General features: G+C 40.3%; 1 long non-coding RNA gene across 2 annotated transcripts; it reads left to right on the top strand.

Annotated features, from left to right (window-relative positions):
* The first annotated feature begins 221 nt into the window (after window positions 1-221).
* LOC306805172 lies at window positions 222-21,616 on the top strand. 2 transcript variants are annotated; one of them, XR_013775133.1, is made up of 4 exons: window positions 222-338; window positions 6,969-7,104; window positions 20,033-20,125; window positions 21,224-21,616. It is a non-coding gene; the product is annotated as an uncharacterized lncRNA (long non-coding RNA). The 2 variants fall into 2 exon arrangements; XR_013775134.1 differs by having other exon boundaries at window positions 20,881-21,616.
* Window positions 21,617-22,983: the final 1,367 nt, after the last annotated feature.

The raw sequence follows: 22,983 nt of genomic DNA, 5'->3' as shown, positions 1-22,983 counted from the left end.
AATGCAATCTTGCTTTTTGGAGATGTCCCCGTGCTCACAGCTCCACATACCTCAAAATAATGGATTTCTGTCCTCTCTGTGTGTCTTCCACATGTGAAACCTTTCTGCCAAACTTTCTTATCCCCCAAACCCCCATTTCCCCCTGCAGCAAATCCATGGTCAGGTTTGATTCTTTAGCTCTGTGGGACAGGTATTGTCACTTTTCCTCCACATCTCTCCCCAGGTTACTCTTATTCCTCATCTCTGAACAGAACCACACCCCTCAGCAGTGATTCTCCTGATAAAAGGACTCATGCTGGGTATTTTCAGAATGAATTGAGCAAGATGTACTGGAAAAGGTAGGACAAGCAGCTACTACTTTTTCTAAGGCTTCCCAAGAATGATTGCACTAGTTTCAGGAAAGGACTGTCCTTACTCTCACTGACTTTGCCAAGAACAGGCACAGCTTTCCAAGGAACAAAATTACTGGAGGCATTGAGAGAGGGAGAAGCAGACCCAAAGTGTTTGTGTTTCCTCCCATATGTCACCATGGTGTCACCTTTCTCTGTGGATTTCAGTGTGAATTCTCTGGTAGAACCAATAAAAGACCAAAGCAGGGATTAATTTGAGTGATCAAACATGCTGGTCCAGGCCCCTGCAGACTTTGTGGCACAGCAAGATGGTACCAGGTGCTGCCAAGACAAATTGTGCTTTCCATACCTTTTATTGTTTCACTTTGGAAGGCTCTTGTTAAAAATGCAAAGCTTTGGTGTAGGTGGTAGCAAACAAGAGGGAGTTTTTTGTAAATGCTCTTGTCTTGAGGAATGCTGGGCTCTAACAGCAGTGTCTGTCTCACACAGGTTTGGAACAACCCAGCAAGGAAGTTCCCCTGGATGCTCACCTAGACGTGCCTCAGTCACCACTAAATCTGGGAGGCTTGAGCCCAAGATGTGTAAAATATGCCAAAATCTCAAACAGATTTTGCCAGAGTTTGGGTGCCTGTCCCTCTATGTTCTCTTTGGACTCCCAAGTGCCTTGGCTTGAATTACTGCTGCATTTTAGCTGGATCTGTTATTTTTTCTCCAGCTCTTTGCAAACACAGCTCTGCAGATCAGCATGTACCCGTGCTGGGTGAGCTCATCCTCTCAAGTGCAAGATCTCAGGGACATGTAATGCAAGCAGCTCTTATTTTTTACATCCACTCTTTGCCATTTCAAAGAATCAGAATGCCCACTGCAATAACAATGCTACATCTTCCCTTCACTTAGCACCTTTAATGGAGCACATTTTAATTTAGAAAGCCATTAAACACCAGGCTTAGCACAGCCATAGCCAGGCATGGTTTATTTTCCTCTCTTAGATTTCTGATAGAACCAACGCAGCACATGTAAAACAAGAAAGGTTAAAATAAACAATCAGATTTATTTTACCCGCTTTTAAAAATATTTAAAGACTTTTGTGGATTTATAACTGTAGCAGTAACAGTTTCTGCCTTATGTCATGAGGGGAAAGTTATGGCTTTGTTTGAAACTGCACAAGAAACACCATTGTGAGAGATCCACGAGTCAGGCATTGCCATTAGTCAGTGCATATTCACTGGAACCTGCCTCTGAACTGATCTAGGCCAAGAAGTCTAAAGAGTGGCACACTAAAGTATAATTATGTGATTTAGGGGAGGAGTTTTCTGGTATTTTTTTCTGTGGGATGTGTCTTTAGAAATGATTGGTGAGGTTTTGATGGGCATTAACCCTCTAAAATGTCAGAAATTTCTGAAAGGCTCCAAGCCCAGTGGCTCTCCAATACTGTGATAAGCAGTTTTGGAAACCATCTCCCTTTTTCTTTAGGATTCTAGACCTGCTTTGGGACAAACCAGTGTCAGATTCTGTTTTTCATATCTATGACCCCAACTTTCATCTTCAAAACTAACTGTGATTCATACCCTTTTTACTTCATAGCAGCACGGGTCAGGATAAAAAGGGAAATAATCAAAGAAAAGCAGAATCTCAACTTGCTTTGGTGAAACTTTACCCTGTTTATTAACTCTGCTCTGTGAGCCACAGTATATTGTGCTTGGATCTTGTAACACTCCATTTTAGAAAATAATAGTCAAAGTGGTGTTTTAACCAGAGTATGAGGGTTTTAATATAAAATGTGCCTTTCCTTTAAATTGATTGCAAATGTACTTTCCAAATATTTTACTTCGTAAAAAAGGATTCTTGGAGGCATTCCAGTGCCTGGTATTTTCCAGCTAGCTAAATGCAGATAATTCCCTTTTCAAACATGCCTTGAGAGGCTGTGCAAATCCTGGCTGGGTGGTTTGGAGGGATGCAGGAAAGAGCACGAGCTGATCCTCATGGGTTGGGAGGGTGGGATGGAATCCCATGATAATGACAGCAATAATAATGATCAGAATAGGGAACTCATAATCTTTCATAACCCTGTGGCACAGCCCTTCCCAGACCAAAGTCTGTCTGCAGGATCCACTGACCCCAGGGGTTTGTTGGTACAGACAGAACTGATTTGTCAATGCTCACTCAGAAGTGCAGGGGAAGGGAGGAACCTGCATTTCAACTTCCATCCCAATGGAGAAATGAACCCTTCCTGTGCCACAGCCAGTTCCCAGGGTGAACTGCAAGATGCATTTCTTTCATGCTGAATTATTTTAATCTAAGTGGAAAATGGGGGATAGTAATCCACTAAAATAATCTTCTGTAGCACCTGCTTTTGACTAAGTCTCACTAATGGTGTTGAAAGAAGCCAATTTCTCCATCCTGAAATATTCAGCAGAGCCTTCATCAAACAGATGGGTGAATATGGGCATGATTTCCATCTTCATTAAATGAATGTCAGCCTCTTGAAAAATCAGTCCTTTAATAATGTATAAATATTTCCTTCTTGCAGTAACTGCCTGATTTTCCCCACTAGGACTGGTTTCTACTTTTTGTAGTAAGACCAGCTCCTGATGGAAGAGCTGCCAGTGCATGTATGCTTGCAGATGTGTTTTTTGATAAAACTTAATTAGCCATTTTAGTAATTTTCTACTTAATGTGTTTTTAACATTCTTCAGAGCTTGAAATGAGATATATCTATCTGGGTTAGAGAAAACAAGGCAGATATCCATAACCTTACCTTGGTCATTATTTAGAGTTAAGCTAAATGCAATGCAGAACAAAATTTTCCCAAACCTGCCTATTCTTAGTGCTGCAAGAAGCATGCTACTCCTTAATTTTCAGTATGTCATCTCTAAATATGTGTTTATTTATTAAAAAATACTATGAAGTCTCTAGTTTTCAAACAAGCTTTTATGTCTGTATTTTTAGGTCACTTGAAGTGATGGGTTTTATAATGAGATTGGCATTCTGAAGCAGATACATCAACAAAAAACACTTTCTTGTGATTTCACTTAGAGGCTGAAGTGTGGTATCACCACTCACAGTCAAGAAAAGCAGTTTTCTCTCTGACTGCCCAATTCTACAGCCATGCACAAGCCCCAGGCAGAGGCTGCTTCCAGCAGAAATTATGCAAAGGGAGGAGCTGTCAACACCAGGGACTCTGCACAGAGCAGGGATTTCTCACACTCAGCCTCTCAGGAGGCAGCATGGCACCTTTTTGCTGCTGGGAGAAATGCAAGAGGAGAGGATCAAAGCAAGTGGGAAAAGCCCAAACAAGCACTGGAACTGTTAGACCTGTGCTGGGGCTGCTGCCCTGCCCCTCAATCAAATAATTGTGCTTCATTAGGGCTCTCCAGGTAACACTTGCTTGTGGTTTATGCAGGAGAAAGCAGTGTCTGACTGCAAAGACAAGATATGAGTTCTCATGCAGGTTCTGCATTCACTCTGGGTGTGGGTGGAGAGGTTCATAACACAAATCCTTTGGTAGCAAAGAATGCACTCTTAAAATTCTGTACTAGAGGCAGAGCCCAAGCCTGTGTTTTCACATTGTTTGGAGACTTCCCTGCCCATTTTGCCAACAAACAGGAAAGGATTCATCACTGGGGACAGAATCACTGGAGACAGAATCACTGGTGAAACACAGACACCAGTTTTTAGGGTGTCTTGCAGACACTGGAGGTGTGGCTGGGATGCATGGGCTGGCTTTCCTCTGACCCCTCTCACCCCTTCACATCCATCTGATGGGAGTGAAAAAGAAAATGAGTCTGGTGGCTCTTCCTGCTGAGTTGGTCCTTCCCCACCTGGCAGATGATTTCAGCTGGGATCATCCTACTGCCCAACTCTGCAACCCCAGAGCCATCTGCTTTATAGAGCTTGGTTTATTAAAGTACATCTTAAGACAGTCAAATCACTCATCTGGGACATTTCTTCTCTAGTTAGTGGAGTTGTTTTTATGTCTAAGTCTGTGCTGGTAGTACCTACCTCACTAAAGCTCTTAAAAAAGCTCATCTTAATAGAGAGAACAGAGAGCAGAGAAAACATTTGCTGCATTTCATGCTTCACCACAATAATAGTTTTGGTACATCCCATGCCCTTCATCCCTCTGTGTCACAAGGAGCAGGGCTCAGATTAAAAAAAAAAAAACATGTATTGCTTTTGAACTTATACAGGGAATCTCTGATTTCCATTTTTTTCTGTCACCAAAATTCCCTGAAATGGGCTTGGGGGCTGCAGCAATCTCTTGGACAGGCAGTTCTGTGTTTGGAGCCACAGAGCAGTGCTGGTGTCTCCAAACCAAACCAGACTCATCCTCTAGTGCTCCCCCCTGAGCTGGAAAGAGCTCCTGAAGAAATTAAAATGTTCTCAGTGAGAGCAGTGGTAGGTGGGAATAGCTAATGATTGCTTACATATACACTGTAAAAACTTCAGTAGTATTTTTGCCATGAGATGTTCAATTAGGTCTCATTTTCCTTTCTCTGAATGATAAATGAGACCAGTGTACAGGTTCACAGCTGCAGGGTCTGTTCTGGGGCAGATATTCCTGCAAAGCCCCCTGGTAGCCTCCTCAATAGGAGCAGCATGTGCATATCAAAGACAATAAAACCTTTAAACTCTGCCCTAATTTTCCTTTTCCCCCTCATTATGCACAGAAATGCACCATCAGGGTACTGGAAATTGCTCCTGTTATTGAAACAAGGGAACCTTCTGAATGTTTAATTATAAATAGGAAGGGGGAAAATCACATTCCAGGCAAAATATACAGATTTTGAATAGGAAATAACTACCAAATCTCTTCTGATGTAATTTGTAGTAATAATAACACACTTATCAAAATGGTAAATTGGGGTTTGTAGAAATTAAATTCTTTTTAATTGAATTTTATCATATTTTCTTGAAAGATGTTGTGATAGAAGACATAGAAAACATAGACTGTTTCTCAGTATGTTTTATATCTTTTCAGATGTCTAAATGAACTATTTTTTTTGTCATTCACTCCTAGGTTGTAATATAAAGGTACAGAAATGCTCTGTAACAACTCACATTTGTTGGACAAACAAGAGCTTATTGGAAGAGTTATGTAAGTTTTCAATAGCTGTTTGACCAAAAATAGGATGTTCCAAAATGGCAAATCCTCATTGGAGACAAAACTAAACAAGTAACACTGTTTATCAGTATCAGCCTATTGTAATATTTTCAGTGATGAATTTCACAAATAGCTGGAAAAATCTTTAAACACAGCTTTGTATTTCATACACAGAGAAATGTTCTGTTCATTCATAGGAAATGTAAAAATACACAAAAGAAAGAATATAATAATAGGTGATATATTTGCCATTTTAACTCTGTAGAATTAAATTCTCAGTGCAAAATTATGGATATTATTGTTGGAATCAAAGGTCATGGTAGGATAACACAAGCAGGAAAAATTCTTTTGACTGGAAGCATCATCTGTTCAACTCAGAATATTCTGTGACTCTGTTATGAACAAATACACTTTATATCCCTTTTTAATATTTTCTTTGTCAGATCTCTTGTCATGCTGTCCTGGGTTACAAAACCAGAAATTTTCATGCTGTCCTGGGTTACAAAACCAGCAATTTTTTTTTTTCATTGGAAAAACTGTAAGATCTTCTTACTGCAGACTCCAGACACCTTGCACAGCTTTCTTAGCAAAGAGAATGGAAAATGTAGAACTCAGTCAAAGATTAGGATAAATTTCAGGCTAGTGTATTACTTTTTAAAAAAAAAATTAGTTTTAGTGGGTTTTTAAATTTTGTTTTTGTTTGGTTTTGGTTTTGATTTTTTTATAAGCACTCCATAAGGTACATTCTCTTCATCTTGACTGCCATCACCTATAATGTGTTATATTTTCAGTTCTTCTGGAACAATAGAATAGACTCAGGGTCTGTTAATGTTTGTCTGAGATATTTCCCGAGAAAAACATTTTCTGGACAATAACAAAAGATTGACCACTGAGGCAAAAAAAATTGCTTTTTGTCCCTTGTGTCCTTTCACCTTTGGAAGCTGCAGTTCATCAGGACAGACTGAAGCAGGTGCTTGAATCTATTCCTGTCAAGCACCACATGTTTAAACCTTAATGGGAATAAAGTTCATATCCTTACTCTAATAAGGCTGATAAATATAAGCTTATTTACACAAAGAGGGCATTTAATTGGAGTCAGAAGAAAATCAGAAGAATAAAGGCAATATTAGGGTGTGAGTGAGTTTGTCAGAGTGGCTGCAGGGCTGCTCACACACCTTTGTCACAGGCTCTGCAGAGCAATAGATGAAGCACAAATCTGCCTTGTAAAGGAACTAGTAATTAAATCAGACCACACTGTCCAGTACCTGGCACAAAGGTTGTATTTTTAGGAGAAATAAGCACCTTCAGGTATTTTGGGACTATGCCCTGTTGGCACTTGCCTTGTGCTGGTTTCTGGTCATTCTGGGTAAAGCCTGAGTGCATCTGGAGGAAGAATTAGTCCCATTTCCACACTGGGTTTGGCTTCAGCATCACTCAGACACATTTTGCACCTGTCCCTTATTGCCTCCATCACGTTGGCACATGTCCCTCATTTCTCCTTTCCTTCCCCCAAGCTTTGGCTGAGCACCGCAAGATGGATCACCAATAAAATGAAAGAAAGGAAAGAACAGGAGAAGCAAACTCATTGGGTAAAGAGAACAGATTCTGCCTCCTGACAAGGCAGATGTGGAGCTGGTTTCTCTCTAGCAGGTAATCTGATCAGTAATGTCACAAAATGTTTGGGAACACATCAGAAAACATCTGCTGGAAGGGAAACACGCTGCTGAGTGGTGCTGCACCCAAGAATTCAGGGCAGAAGATGGTTTTGAAGCACATTTCAGTAACCTGGAAGGCAGTGTTTAATGGGTTGATGGTAGGGCACTCATACACATCCTCATCCATTACTCTTGCACTGCAGAGGAGGCAAGGACAGCTGCTGAAACACATTTGCACCATTTGGGGCTTGGGGAAGGGTTATGGAGGAAAAATCTGCACAAATTTGAGGGAATGATTTTATGTTTTTAGCAGAGAATTTTAAAGCACCAGCAGTGGAATTGTTTGTTTAACACTAGCATAAGAAATATTCCCCCCTGCCCCTCCTCATTTATAAATTGTAACACAATTGCCTTTGTTTTGAAAGGAATTATTCTCTTATTCATGGCTTGTTTGAATTTACTTCCTTGTAAATTATTTTTGGCAATGCCTGGTGCAGTGCAGCAAGGGAAACTATGCATTTCCATGTATGTAAACCAGGAAAACCATGTGATTGTGGACAAACAATGTCCTCCATTGTGAGTTATTTGTTTTCCTCACTGTTGCTAAACCCTTTGTAACTACAATGGGCATTGTGATCTGAGAGCACTTTGGTGCCAGGGGTGCATTTTAATTGCCTGCCTCTACCACAAAACAGCTTTCAGGCTGTCAAACAGGAGGGATGAAGGTTTCCCTTACCTGCAAATCCCTGGATAGACCAACTTTGAACTTGAAGAAAAGAGAAATATCAGTGGAGTGAGGGGCTGATCAAGCTCATGGCACGTCTGTGATCTCTGCTCTTACTGAAGTTGTCATTGCCAACATAAATTAAAGCTTTGGGGGCTGTTCTGAGTTATGCTGGAATGGTGGGAGTGTGTTTATAGCATCACATTGGTTTGGCTCGTCCTTCCCACTGTGCTTTCCTCGCCTGCCAGGCCTTAATTATGGAAAAATATTTGTGTTGCTACCACTGCAATGAAATGTGTTCACGTGAACTGACTGAGCAGTGATGCTGTTTCAAAGAAGATTTTAGTGTTTTCTGTGGATTGCTAAAGCTTTTTGTTACCTGGGCAAGAGCAAATGCCCAATTTCAGCAGTACAGCACCTTTACCTGTGCTCAGGAGCTTGCTTCATCAAATGCTGTGGAAATAAGGCAGTTTATGGATCATTCACTCCAGAGAGGATCCTGTGGGTCCCTTCCAGCTCAGAATATTCTGTGAACATGAACTGCCTTGTCCACAGGCACACTGAGAAATAGATCTCTATTTATGTTTTATGTATTTATGGAGTGTGATGCACAGAGATGAGCATTTCTGTGCAGATGTATATCTTGCTGGCTCTCACCTCTCCTATTATCTCTAAATATAATTTTAAAAGGAAATGGACTTTAGAATAGGATTTAAACTCTTTTTCTTCCTCTGAAAGGACTCAGTCATAGCTCTAATTTAAACTCTCTGACGAGAATTTCAAACTCTCTTTCCAAACAGCACCGAGCCAAGAATTGTTATGATCTGAATTTAATTCAAATCATATGAACCTTCATAGCTTTTGCCACACTAAAGGTTTTTTTTCCTTTTCAATCTGGCAATACATGCATCAAGTTGTGGGCAGACCCCACTCACATAAAGGGGTGGCTTTGTGAACTCGATAGCTTACAGGGTTTTCCAGGTTCAAAACACATTTATGATTTATTTTCTTTAAACAGACACACTAAACAGTCCCATAACTGCATAGTAGCAGAATTCACCATGTAATTTACTGTGGTGAGTCATAATGAGAGGAAAAAAGAAATCAGAACTTTGAAGAATTATCCTTAAATTGCTGAATCTAGAAAAATTATTTCAGCCCTTCTGCTTTCCTCAGGCTCTCTCTTTCCCTACCTCCTGCCCAATCCAGGAGCTGCTTTTCCTGGATGAATAAAGGATGTTACCTGCAGCCCTGAGTCCTCATTCTGGTTTGGATGCTCTCTGGGGACAATTCTCCTCAGTTTTCCAGCAGTTTGCAAAGAATTTTAATTACCCACCCACTTCACTGCTGCCCTTTCAAGCCCAATCAATGTCTTCTCAATACCTGGAGCACGTGAAATGCTATTTAAAAATGTGAAATAATGCTATTTCTCAACCACACAGCCAGAATTTGGAGTGTTTGAAGGAGAGAGGATGGGTGACAATGACAGCCTGGGTTGTGAGATGGGGATCTCAGGAAGGGCACAGTGAGCAGAGCAGAGCCAGGTGTCCAAACCCTCTGTGTCCATGGCTAGAGCTGCTGGGAATGTCCCAGACCTGTTCACTCCATCCCTGCAAACATGCAGAACATTTTCAATAAGTATTCCTTGCATGGAAAGTATGTTTAAAATGCTTCCTCAGCACACAGTGTATCCACAGGCTATTCCATGGGTTTTCCTGTTTCTCCTCCCCTCACAGCCCAGCTGTGCTGCCAAGGCTTTGGCCCTGCAGCTGGGTGTTCTTCCAGCACTTTCTGCTGCCCACTGCCCTTTTCTTATTTCATTTTCAGTGCTCCTGTGAGCCCTGTTCTCCTGATTGCTGTCACATGTACTGCTCTGGATCCATACCCTCTCATTAATCCCCAGTTTGGGATGTTTACACTGTGGAGACAGGGTTATCCATTTCCTAGGAAACAGCTATTATTTATCCCTCTAGATACTGCCTGCAGTGCCATATTTCAGGATAATTTTAATTTGTGTTGAATTTCACCGAGTAGATGTCTCAAAAAAAAAAAAATTTAAAAATTGTTGTCGCATCATAGCAACACCCACAGCAACACAACAACATACACAGGACTTGTATGTACCAGAGAGCTGCAAATGTGCAATTTGTGACTGTAAGGGTAACTCAATACAAATAAAAAAAACCATAAATGAACCAAGACAAAACATTAGAACTGAATTTGAACAACAGAATTCAGAGAATCTCAGATCAGAGCAGGCTGCCCAACCTCTCCTTGTTACAAGCTTTTTACTTGTCTGATCTCTCTGCAGCTTTCTGGCCTCAGGTTTCTAAAGCCAGCTTGGGAGCTTAGACACCCAAAGATCATTAAAATGAATGCTCATTCTGCCTTTTGGCCTCACAGTTCCACTCTGATGGTGTTTCTGGTAGTGTAATAATCTTTTGTTTGGAGATATTCTTCACCATGTCTTACAGCAATGAACTTACACACCTCCCTATAGGTTACTGTGGGGTTTTTCTAATAAAAGAACAGTGAGACGATGAAAAAAGTCATCACCCCACATATAATAAATTATTTATATTCATATTCTCTCAATAAAAGGGCTAAATACCAGCAAGAATGACCTGTCCTAAAAGGATTTTTAAGAGGCAATATTTTTTTTTTTTTCATTAGTCCCAGAAGAAAATCATCTGGGACCCAGCAGTGCAGGACTGTTCAAAATGTTTCTTATAAAATTTGCCTAACGCAGACTTAGCACAAGCTAGAATTTGGCTTTATAGGCATTTTACAAACTTCTCAGTGGAAAGCCTGAAAATTGACCTTTGATAATGGCTAAATTCCTGTTTAAAAAGGGGCAGAAGGCTCATAACATGGGTAATTATCTAAGAGCTGGCTGTCCTTTTCATCTTCATGTAACTGTAGTTGGAAAGAAATGGTGTTTAACACTTTTATACAATGAGCCTTCATATTTCATGAAGCTCAGGGGATATAAAGAGTGGATCTTGGGGGCCAGGGGGAGTTGCTACTCCCAGGGTACAAGAGCTAAGTGTTTTATGGGGAGTTTGTTTCCTTTCTGTGTCCTTCCACACCTTCCTGCAGGATTTGGGTGCTGTGAGATGGGAGAGGCTGCCCAGCTGCCAGTGAGAGCCCTGGTGGGTTCAGATCTTCCAATTCCAGAAATAATGGATAATTACTGCAGCCCTGCTCATTTCCCTGTGCTCAAGCACATCCTGCTGCAGAAAGATTGGGATGAGATTTTCTTTTGACAAAGGACCAAAGACTCAACCAAATTTTTGTAACATTGTGGGAATAGACTACACTGCACAATTGCACCAAAAACCTGAGATGTTGCAGATTTTGTCCTGGAAAAAGGCTCTGGATAAGATTCAGGAGATATGATCAAGCATTTTATCACAGTACAATCTCCTCATTAGTTTAAGCTTTGCATTTCTTGATGGTGCCTGCCAATACCTGTAACCCCACTTTGTTCAAAGCTTTGCTTCAGTTCAGGGAAAATCTGAATTTGATTTTGAATTTGTCTCTTAGGCCCCCACAATTTGGTAAGTCATTGTGAAACAGAGTTTTGGCAGCCCAGCTTGACTGCATAATGGTTTTACACTCTGGAGACATTCCCAACACTTCAGCAGTGCAAACACTGTGTGCACACACAGGCTCATATCAATGCAACTATTGTGCACTTCCAGCACACACTTCGTTAAAAAAACTGTAATTTTTTCATAAATTCTCCTTTATCAACTTCCTTCGTGTGTATGAAACCCCCATGTGAATTCTTGCACATGTAGGAAAGTTAAGATGAATTCTGTCATTGTTCCTATTGCTGTAGCATCTTTTCTAGAAATACTCTGGTTTGGGAAGGGGCTTGAATATTCTTAAGAGCAGGACAGTGTAAAATATATTATATATATATACATATTAAAATAATATTATATATATAATTTAATATATATATTATATATAAAATATGTAATATATATAATAATTTTACATATATATACACACACACACATATATATATATATATATATATATAAGAATGATTATACAGTTTCCATTTGAGGAGAAGTTAATGGAAAGTAATGAAAGTGACATTAAACCCATCATGGTATTTAAGTACTTATCTTAAAATGTACCTTTCTAATTATTGATTTATTTAATTATTTATTTTTAATAGACAGTGTTATTTATTACATACATATATCCCAATAGAAACAATGTTTTATTTTCATAATTGGGCTAAAAATAGCTTTTGTGATTTCTTTATGAGGAGAAACAGCATGAGGTAACAGGCAAAATTTTGAGTGTTATGTGTCACTGTTAATATTCTGTTCATTCATCAAAATGTAAAAGTTATTATCATTCACACTACCCTTAAGCATGCTGATTATATATGCTAATTATTAAATACAGGTCTTTCACATAATTTGAAATTTGACCTTGAATTAGGGTGATTTTTTTTGGATCAGAATGTATTTTATCAATTCGAGTGATTTTATTTGAAGACCAAAAAATTATGCACTTTGTTTTCCTTGGAATTGTATTTGACTTGAATCCCTTGAGGTGGTGGTGTCAAGGTCGAGGGCTGAGAGAAATCCCAAGAACATTCTAGTGTAGAAAGCTCAATCCCATCCCATCCCATCCCATCCCATCCCATCCCATCCCATCCCATCCCATCCCATCCCATCCCATCCCATCCCATCCCATCCCATCCCATCCCATCCCATCCCATCCCATCCCATCCCATCCCATCCCATTTTATCTTGGTTTGGGTCCTGCAGCAGCTGGGATGTGTCTCTTGGAACACTCAGAGGCAGAATTGGACTTTTTCTACTCAGATCTCTGCCACCTCCCATCCAGTGCATTGTGCAGGGGTGACATAAAACCTGTGGAGTAGAAAGGGAATTTTCATTCTGATCCTCAGTCAACCACTAGATGTGACTCATAATTGACCCTAGAAGTAATAACTTTTTTTTTCCCCAAAAGCTGTAAAAATAAGAATTTCATTCATATCCTCCCTAATTAGGTGCCATAAAAATTAGCTGAGAGCAGGGCTCTCCTTCTGCATTCAGGCCATGCATTTTGGGGCTGGGATCTGAATTCCAGTTTCTCTCAGCTCTTCCTTCCAGGGCAGCTTGTGTTTTGCTTTCCTGCAAACCCAGCCAGTGGCCCTGAGCCAAACCCTCCTTGCTGAGCTGAATGAGCCTTTCAGCCCCTGCTGGCAGCCCCTGGGCCAGGAGGGGAACCCACCTGAATGCCCAGGCCAGTTCTGTGTCCCAGCTTCACCATGCCTCCAGCATCTCCTGGGCAATTTTGTGCCTGTAAGACCTGACCACCACTTTTTTCCCCTTTTTTTGACCAAGGCTGTTTTCTCTGTTCTCTCACTGAGCTTTACTGGCAGTCTTACCCTCCTGCAGTATTTTTGTTTTGGTATCAGCTCCAGCCCAGGATCTCTTGCTGTAGCAACCTCAGATTCCCTGGGAACAAAGTCCTTAAAACCTCATCCCATCCATTCCTGCTATTCTGAGCCCAATTTGTGATAATAGATCTGGAATACATCTGGTCCCTCTTCCAAGCTGAACCTTTTTAGGTAGATGCACAATTCATGCCAAGCAGCATCTCTTCAATGAAAAGTTGGATGTTTAAAAATAGGTTCTCATTTCTGTACCCTTTGCTGGCTTCCACTCCTGCTCCATGTCTGGGTAACAGATCCACTGTGTTAAGCTTCTATATGCTCCACATATTCATGGCCACGTTGGTTATTTCTTTTCAGAGACTTTTTGCAGACTGTGTCTGGGTAAGGCTTTAATCTGCTGCAGAGGGAAAGCACCCTGATTTGGAAATGCATGAATAATTTAATGTGGTCGTGGGATGGAAAAGAGTTTAACCAAGTATGGCTTTAATCATGTTAACTAAATGTCCATGAGAACAATCTGGAGGTGTAAAAAATTAAATTATTTTTGTGTTGATTAATTAGTTTTGATTAAATTTATTTGTGTCAGCAGTACACCTATAGTGGATGTTTGCTGATGACAGCTCAGGACCTGTCAGAGTCTTGATGACCCCAAAGGTCATTTCCAACCTGGTTCATTCTGTGATTCTGTGGTTCTGAGTCCTGAACCCAGAAAATATTTCCAGGACTTGGAGCTTTGGAGAAAAGAAGAGAATTTGAAGATGGATGCAAGGATAAGAGATCTCAGTGCAATTATATCACTGCTCCTGTCAGGTTAAATACACATGAATTTAATTTAGGATTTAGTGTGCACCTCAGCTGTGCCCCTCATCAGTGAGGATGTTAGCCAGGACCTGCCTTTTCTCTCTATCCCAAACAGCACCTCATTTTCCCAATAAATAATCATATTTTGTGTATCAAGCCATATTTTGCTATTGTTTTAAATATAATCAATGACAGAATAGGACTTCTAATTCCCTTTTCTTAACTTCTTTATTTTGGGTGGTTCTTGGGCATGTAAAGGTGGCTGCTTGTGTGACACACCCAGCCAGCCACTGCTTTAACAGCTGCTTGGCTTTCATTTGTGCACTTAAATTCTTTCAATACTAGAAAGTTTCCTTTTAATGAGAGACAACTGAAAACCTGTAAAAAACAGCTCAAATGTCTATCCAGATTTTAACCAAAAACACTCTTGCCTTAGCCATGGTTTTCATGGCTATTAATTTAATTTATTATACAGTAATGAACCATGCAGGATTCAAACTGACCCAGGATTTACTTTAATGGATCATTAACTTGTCAGGTTCTCCCTTCTTCTTTTGCCCTGCTGGTATTTTCTTGTCTTGCCAGAATTCTCATTATCCCAGCTATTAATCCATTTATTAACTTTGGACAAGGATGTATTTCATTAGTGAACACTTAAAAATTAATGATCGCACACAAATTAAAAGTCTGCTGGAAGAGGATAGAGTACAAATAGGGTCTTTAGGATGTGGGTTTTATTTACACTCCAAATGAACACTGACAGGGGTTAAAATTGGTGTAAAAATTATAGGGTCATTAAGATCATCAAGACTGACCATTAACACAGTGCCAGGTCTGGATATTCACAGATTTTCTCCTGACTTGTAGATTTACAGAATTTACTTTTATATACAATTATTAAAAATTTGTCTTTCCATAATGTTACTTTAGAAATAATATTGTAGGCCAACCTCAAAAGTAGCTTCCATAAAAATGTCAGCTGTGCTTTTTCATTTTTGTGGGGTTCTAAGGAAGAGTTTCAAACTGCTGGAATAAAACACTGAAGCCAGTGTAGCTACTGACAACCTCCTAATTTGTCCCTGGTTTTCTTAGAAAGTATGATCAAATATTTAGGACTTAATTTTCCTGGAAAGTATGACCAAAAGTTTAGGACTTATTACTGCTGAGTGTTTGGAAAATATATGTAAGAGTAATCACTCTGGTACTGTCTGCTCAGATACCAACCCATGGTGTGTGTGCAAAACAGGGGAAAATCCCTACACCACTCTGGGAGGGAAATAACTTGTGGTTTTATCAATTCATCAATTTCTAATCTGTAAATATTTAACATATATTTTCCCTTTCTGTAAATGTTTCCCAGCAGACACTGCTGGGAGAACACACACACTCATTATTCATGGCTGGGCTATTCCTTGTGTGCCCTGTGAAACAAGTGATGTCCCAGCAGAGCCACCTGAGAGTCACTAATTCTGTGTCACCCCCATTTCAAGAGAAGGCAGAATTTTTTTTTTTTCCTTTTCTGCTTTGATCCATTCATAGTTAAAGATTTGGGGTTTTCCACATATGTTAACATTCACTGCAGTTTACATGACAAATTAGCACTCCTGTTCACACAGCCCTGTACATGTTAGAAATATCTAACAGGAGTAAATGATGTATTTGGCTATTCTGCTTTGGTGACAGATGTCACAGTGTCTGTGTTACACTGCAAATGAATGTGAAGTGAAATAATTGAAAGGAGCAGTGCAGACCTGGATGCTTTCATGTTTTGTGGAGCTGGAGTACTGAACTGTGGAAATACCAGTATCTATATGTTGGTGTACACATTCCAGGCTAAAAAATATGTTTGGCTTCATTTGCAATTCCATTGATTTTGGAATTTAATACCTCATTTAGTTTACTGCTAGTTTGAGCTCCTCTTGAGCAGGAGGACAGTAGAGTCACACTATTCTGGTGTTCATCAGCGCCCAGAGGGGAACCAACCCTATTCTATTTTTTAGAATAGATTCCATGGAAATGAATTTACAGTGACCTGCAGTGTGATCTGACCAAGTTCCCAGCCTGACCCAGTGCACAGGAGGCAGTGCAGCCTCAGGACTCAGCAGAAACTGGGTCAGTGCCATCCAACCATGACAGCAATCCTGTAACCCAGGTACAGCAATCCTGTAACACAGGTACAGCAATCCTGTAACAGGTACAGCAATCCTGTAACCCAGACACAGCAATCCTGTAACAGGCACAGCAATCCTGTAACAGGCACAACAATCCTGTAACAGGTACAGCAATCCTGTAACTCAGACACAGCAATCCTGTAACAGGCACAGCAATCCTGTAACCCAGGTACAGCAATCCTGTAACCCAGGTACAGCAATCCTGTAACAGGCACAACAATCCTGTAACAGGTACAGCAATCCTGTAACCCAGACACAGCAATCCTGTAACAGGTAGAGCAATCCTGTAACCCAGGTACAGCAATCCTGTAACACAGGTACAGCAATCCTGTAACAGGCACAACAATCCTGTAACAGGTACAGCAATCCTGTAACCCAGACACAGCAATCCTGTAACAGGTACAGCAATCCTGTAACAGGCACAGCAATCCTGTAACAGGTACAGCAATCCTGTAACAGGCACAGCAATCCTGTAACACAGGTACAGCAATCCTGTAACAGGTACAGCAATCCTGTAACCCAGACACAGCAATCCTGTAACAGGCACAGCAATCCTGTAACAGGCACAACAATCCTGTAACAGGCACAGCAATCCTGTAACAGGCACAACAATCCTGTAACAGGAACAGCAATCCTGTAACAGGAACAGCAATCCTGTAACAGGCACAGCAATCCTGTAACCCAGACACAGCAATCCTGTAACAGGTAGAGCAATCCTGTAACCCAGGTACAGCAATCCTGTAACACAGGTACAGCAATCCTGTAACAGGCACAACAATCCTGTAACAGGTACAGCAATCCTGTAACCCAGACACAGCAATCCTGTAACAGGTACAGCAATCCTGTAACAGGCACAGCAATCCTGTAACAGGTACAGCAATCCTGTAACAGGCACAGCAATCCTGTAACACAGGTACAGCAATCCTGTAACAGGTACAGCAATCCTGTAACCCAGACACAGCAATCCTGTAACAGGCACAGCAATCCTGTAACAGGCACAACAATCCTGTAACAGGCACAGCAATCCTGTAACAGGCACAACAATCCTGTAACAGGAACAGCAATCCTGTAACAGGAACAGCAATCCTGTAACAGGCACAGCAATCCTGTAACACAGATACAGCAATCCTGTAACAGGCACAGCAATCCTGTAACAGGCACAACAATCCTGTAACAGGTACAGCAATCCTGTAACTCAGGTACAGCAATCCTGTAACAGGCACAGCAATCCTGTAACAGGCACAACAATCCTGTAACAGGCACAGCAATCCTGTAACACAGGTACAGCAATCCTGTAACAGGCACAACAATCCTGTAACAGGTACAGCAATCCTGTAACCCAGACACAGCAATCCTGTAACAGGCACAGCAATCCTGTAACAGGCACAGCAATCCTGTAACAGGCACAACAATCCTGTAACAGGAACAGCAATCCTGTGACCCATCAGAAAGCAGGATGAGCACAAAGCTCTGTTAGAGCAGCCACAGCAAGAGGAAGATCTGTGAGACGTGCACAGTTTAGCTCCCTTTGAGCAGAATGGCTTCAATCCAGCAGATGTTCCCCACCTTCCTGACAAATAAAGAATGTTTAGAAAGTGTGTCTTGATGCAGGATATTCTCCTTCACTTTCTGAATCCTTCACACCTACAGTGTGGCACTTTTATTTTACCTGGTGTGGAAATTCAGTCAATCACACCTGGGTTTTATATTTCTAACAGAACATATCATTCTTAATAACCTCTGAAGCAGCTGCCTCTGGTAGCTTCCCCAGCACTGCTTTTATTTTACAAATGTCCCTAATAAATTCCATGGACAAACTTCACTCTGTTCTCATATAATCTCCATCTGAGTTATCCCTCTAATGGATATAAAACTACCTCAGCCGGTCCACGACCTAAAAATGACCTGCAGTCATCTCACCAGCATTTGTGCTGAACCACATCACAAGTTATCCTCCCTTTCCAACAACTTCTAGACCAGTGGGAATTAGAAAAGCTTTTTTTTTTTTTTTTTTTTTTTCCCCCATAATCCCTCACACACAGACTGGAGGCAAGAAGTCTCAAAAGGGTCCAAGGTTTCAGTGCTTTCATCTTGAGGCTACAACAGAACTACATCTCTGTCTCACTCATTTTATTCATTTTAGGGATTTAATGTGAATTCCTGGCATGATTTCAAAGCATGTTCTCTAAGTTAATAAAATTATAATATTAAAAGGCAAATAATAATAATAAAGTGTTCTCAGTGTTTCAGCTCCATCATGAAGATTGCCGGACCTTTTGCCAGGTCGCCTTTGTTACATTTAATAGCAACCATAAATCTCAAAACCTCATGCAAACTGTAGAAAATTAAGGGCTATAAGACTGGGAGATTTATTTATTCTTTAAAATTTTCTTTGAAGAGATTTACTCCTTCTTCAGATAAAGAGGAAAAAACAAAGGAGAAGAATGTTGTGACATGTTTACCAAAGTTAGGAGGACTGAGTTTGGGATTCAAAGGCAGTAGACAGGAAAAAAAAAAAAAAGAAAAAAAAGTTCTTTTTCTAATCTCATGTCCTGGTGTATTTGTGGACAAGGTAGAGGCACCATGGATGTGGAGAACAGCAGTTACAGCAGCTCATGAATATCTGCAGTGTTAATGCAGGCGATTTTTGGAAAATAAACCTCTGCTCACTGGTAAAGTCTTCTGGAGATGCCTGAATTAGGTGAAAAACTGCTTTTCTTCAGTCCTTGATCTTTTCTGCTTTTCTGCTGGATTTGAGACTCCCATCTGAGCCTTGGAGCTCCTGGAAGGGTGAAGGACACTTGGAGCTGTTCTTCTGCATAAGAAAACAGCTAAAAATCCTTAAACCATCTTAAAAACCCCAAGAGAATTATGAGACCCTTGGACAACTGCATTTTGTTCTCTCTGTAATGGGTTTAGCTCCTCATTTCTAAATTCTTTGTTCTCACTCTCCACAGGTTCAAAAGTTCTTGATGTCTATGTGAGCACCCCAAGATGCTAATTTTTGCTTTTTGTCCAGTAATTACCTTGATTCTACCAAGCTTTTAAGATCCTTTAATTAGCAAACCTTTTATTGAGCAACAGACAAAAAACTCCAGAAGACAATAAAACCCTAATTTGAGAGTCAAATTGTCAAAATGTTTCTGTAGAAGTGGGAACTATTGCAATAGTTTAAATTAAAACAATCTTTTTAATCTTTCTCTATATAATCATCTGCACTATTGCTGGGTTGGAAATTTTCCTTGTCGTGTTTGGACTGTGGAAACAGACTTGCTTTTATTTATTTACTGGATAAAATGCTCTCAATCTGTCATCATGAATACAATTTAAAGAATTCTGATGACTTCTTCACTACAAGTTTATCTATTATTATTGCATTATCAGTGATAAAATATGTTGGGAATATAAAAAGCTATAATACTAGAATAAGTCTGAAAACTGTAGCCTTGGAGGTAAATCTGTTTTGTGATGTTTTAGGTGCTAAAAAATAATAGTAAGGATGATGATAACAATAATAATTGATGTAGGATTTAAAATATCATACATACCAGAGCATCCATGTGTTACTTCAACAAAGTCATGCTGCCCATGTAGATATCCAGAGATGCTTACAAATAAATGAGTTTCTGCAATTTACCTGAGTTAAAGAAGATTTTTCCCTAATAGCTTGAGCATCTGCCATTATTGCCTAAGATAGAGATTAATATTCCATTCATGAGATTTCTCTTTCCATTTAATCTGTGTAAATTAATTTATAACCCATTATGCTTTACTCCTGTTACATTTTTCTTTATAGAGCAATCCAAGGGGTTAGAATGGAGGCAAAGTTCTTTTCAACAGATTATTGTGAATATCTGCTTTCCCTGAGGTGCTCCTGGTCCCAGCTGAGGTGAGAGGAACACTGATTTATGTTTCTAGAAAAGGCTCTGGGAAAACAAAGCTCTCTAATATGATGTGGAGGGAGGATTTGCCTCTTACCAGTGGGGTTGTTCTAAAGGCTACTTTGTCAGTGGTTTGCATATATAAAAGCAAAATTAAGATTGCTGTTTCTTTTAACTTCAAAGGGAGCCTTTGTAAGCTCTGCTTCTGTTTGTAAAATGAAATGTCTAAAAGGCAAATTGTTTGGAGGGTAGAAAGTTCCTCTCCAGCCACAGAACAGCAGAATTTCAACCAGCAATAATTAAATATTAATCCCATAAAATGTGTGATTTCTCAGGCACTGAGGTACAAAGGGATCTGAACTGATCACAGGTCCCAGCAGCTTCAATGAGAAAAATAATTGAAATATTGTATTTTTAGCATAGTTTTCCCAGCCCTGTAGTAAAACACTTTACTGCTGACCTCTGCATGATGGAAATGTGCTTTACTCTGTGGAAATCTCTGGAGCTGCATGGAGCTCATGATCTGAGGTGCAGCACTGGGCACCCACCCTCCACCAGCTTTGAGGTGAAGCTTTGCATTTCCCCTATTGAAGGGAAGGCTTCAAGCTCAGCAGCAAAAATGAGATGTCAGGGCTGCCAATCATCTTTAGAGCACCTGGACGTCAAAACTCCTTTAAAAAAAATTGTAGCTCTTTTTATTTTTTTTATTTTTTTTTAAGAAATCCCAGAACAGCTTTTGTAATATCAGCAATTCATTCTGGAGGGGAAAAGAGCTGAACCCCTTTGAGATATGTGCTTTAATATCCTCCAAAAATGACAACTAGAGGGGTGAGCTTCAATGTGGGAACATTGGTGTGTTGGTGTGTGTGAAAAGCCAACAGCTCTTTTCTCACCTGTGCATCACCAGGATTTTCCTACAAGGAAAAGAATGTGCTTTCAATTATTGCTCTGATTCTCCCCTGTGGGTAAGGGAGTGGACCTGTAGTCTCATAACATCCAATATTTACAGAAACCATCCTGTAAATCAAAGCCATTTATTCAGTCCTGTGCTGTACCTTGGTACATTTGCAATAGTTCATTTCTTCCTTCTATATATTTTCATATAGTCCCGTGTTCCTCTGGGGGAGCCTGAACCTGGAAAGAAGTCCAGGGGAATGGAAAGGATCTGCCCTTTTCCAGCTGACTAATGTGGGCCATAAAACACTTTAAAACACAAAGGAGACTTCACATCTGCTCAAGTTTACTCATCATAAACACACCTGAATGAAAAGTACTTCTTGTTCTGTGGAGCAGAGCCAGCTGAACCACAGACTGAGACAGACACTTTGTGTTGTTAGATGCAAGTGCTCTCTCCTTGCATTTCCATGGCTAAATTAGAGGTAATTCAATAGTAAAATAGGCAGGTAGCTCCAGGACACATTGTATATTCCTTAATTCTGAAAACTTTCTATGATTAAAAATGAAACTTAATTACAAACTCCCCATTCATGCTCTGAAATGTGAAAGAATTGATGGTTTTCAATGCCAATGAATTGATATTTTTCAATGTCAATAAAGTAACAAAGCCAGTCCTGGAGCAGTGACACAAGATTTGTTTTTGTTTTCTTAACTGAATTTATGCTTTGACAACTTTTTGCTTGGAAAAGGAAAATAAAAACCAAATTAGAGATGCCCATATCTGGCCTATGAGCCTTGCTGTGTTAGTGGCTTTAACTGTGGCTTTCCTGGTGTTTCCAGAAGCTCAGCTCTGGGTGAGGAAATGTTCACCTTTTCCCAAAGCTGCTCCAGGACAGCTCTGCAGCACCTCCCTCTGTGCCTGGGCAATGCCAGCAGCCTTTTGGACTTTTGGACAGCACATTAATGTGGTTATGCAAAGCTGATTTAATGTTTACTTTATTATAATAATTATACATTTTAAGACTGCTGCTCACATGGTTATTCATTTTTGATTGGTGCTTTTATGTTGTTTTTGTGCTTTGCACGACCTTTATAGGCACAGTGGTTGGTGGCTGTTCAGAACTTCACAATCTACTTTATCTTGGGTATTTTAATTTTTGGTGTTCTGTTTTTCAGCTCCTTCTCTCTTGATTTAGCACAATTTATGTTTCAGTGGCCTTGAAGGGTTTTAACAAAAACACCTAAAATTGGCTTATCTTGTGCACTTGTTATAAACATTGGTTTAAACTAAGAAATAAACAGAAAAACAGCTAAGCATGTGAAGAAACAGTAAAATATGCAGAAAAACAACTAGGCAGCAAAATATGGAGAAAAACATAAATATAGTTTGCCTGGTGCATATGATATAGAGCATGACTTAGACTTATTCAGACATATCACTGTGGCCCAAACCTGTTCTGGCAGAGCAGAACAGAGCTCTGAGGGGCAGGGATTGAACAGGCTCAAGGCAGAGGCTGTGCCAGGAGGGAGCATCCCCTCCTGCAGGGATCTGCAGCCCTTCCAAGCAGGGATGGGATGCTCTCCATGGGATAGAGGGCTGGTGAGGGGATGCTCAGAGCCTGCTGCTGTGATTCCCCACCCATCTCTGGCATCCAGGGACTTAATCCTGGTGCTGGGGTGAAAAATATCCTTACTTTTCAAAGAAATCCAACTTCTGAAAATGGTAGAATTGTTAAATCATAGAGTGCCTCGAGTTGGAAGGGATGTGTGAAGAGCATGGAGTCCAACTCCCCAATAGGAACAAAAGGAAAAAAAGAAAAAGGAAAAAAAAAAAAAAAAAGAGAAAAAGGAAAAGAAAAAAGGAACAGAAAGCCCTTTTCTGAGCTCTCTGAGATGTCCTGCTGGAGCCTGCTGCTGTAATTCCTGATGTTCAACCCTGCTGAATGCAATGGGGCTGTTTGCAAACTAA

This window comes from Erithacus rubecula, assembly GCF_903797595.1.
Source record: "Erithacus rubecula genome assembly, chromosome: 9".
NCBI classification, from domain to species: Eukaryota; Metazoa; Chordata; class Aves; order Passeriformes; family Muscicapidae; genus Erithacus; species Erithacus rubecula.
The sequence above is the reverse complement of the archived record's forward strand: the minus strand, read 5'-3'. Positions and strand labels throughout refer to the sequence as shown.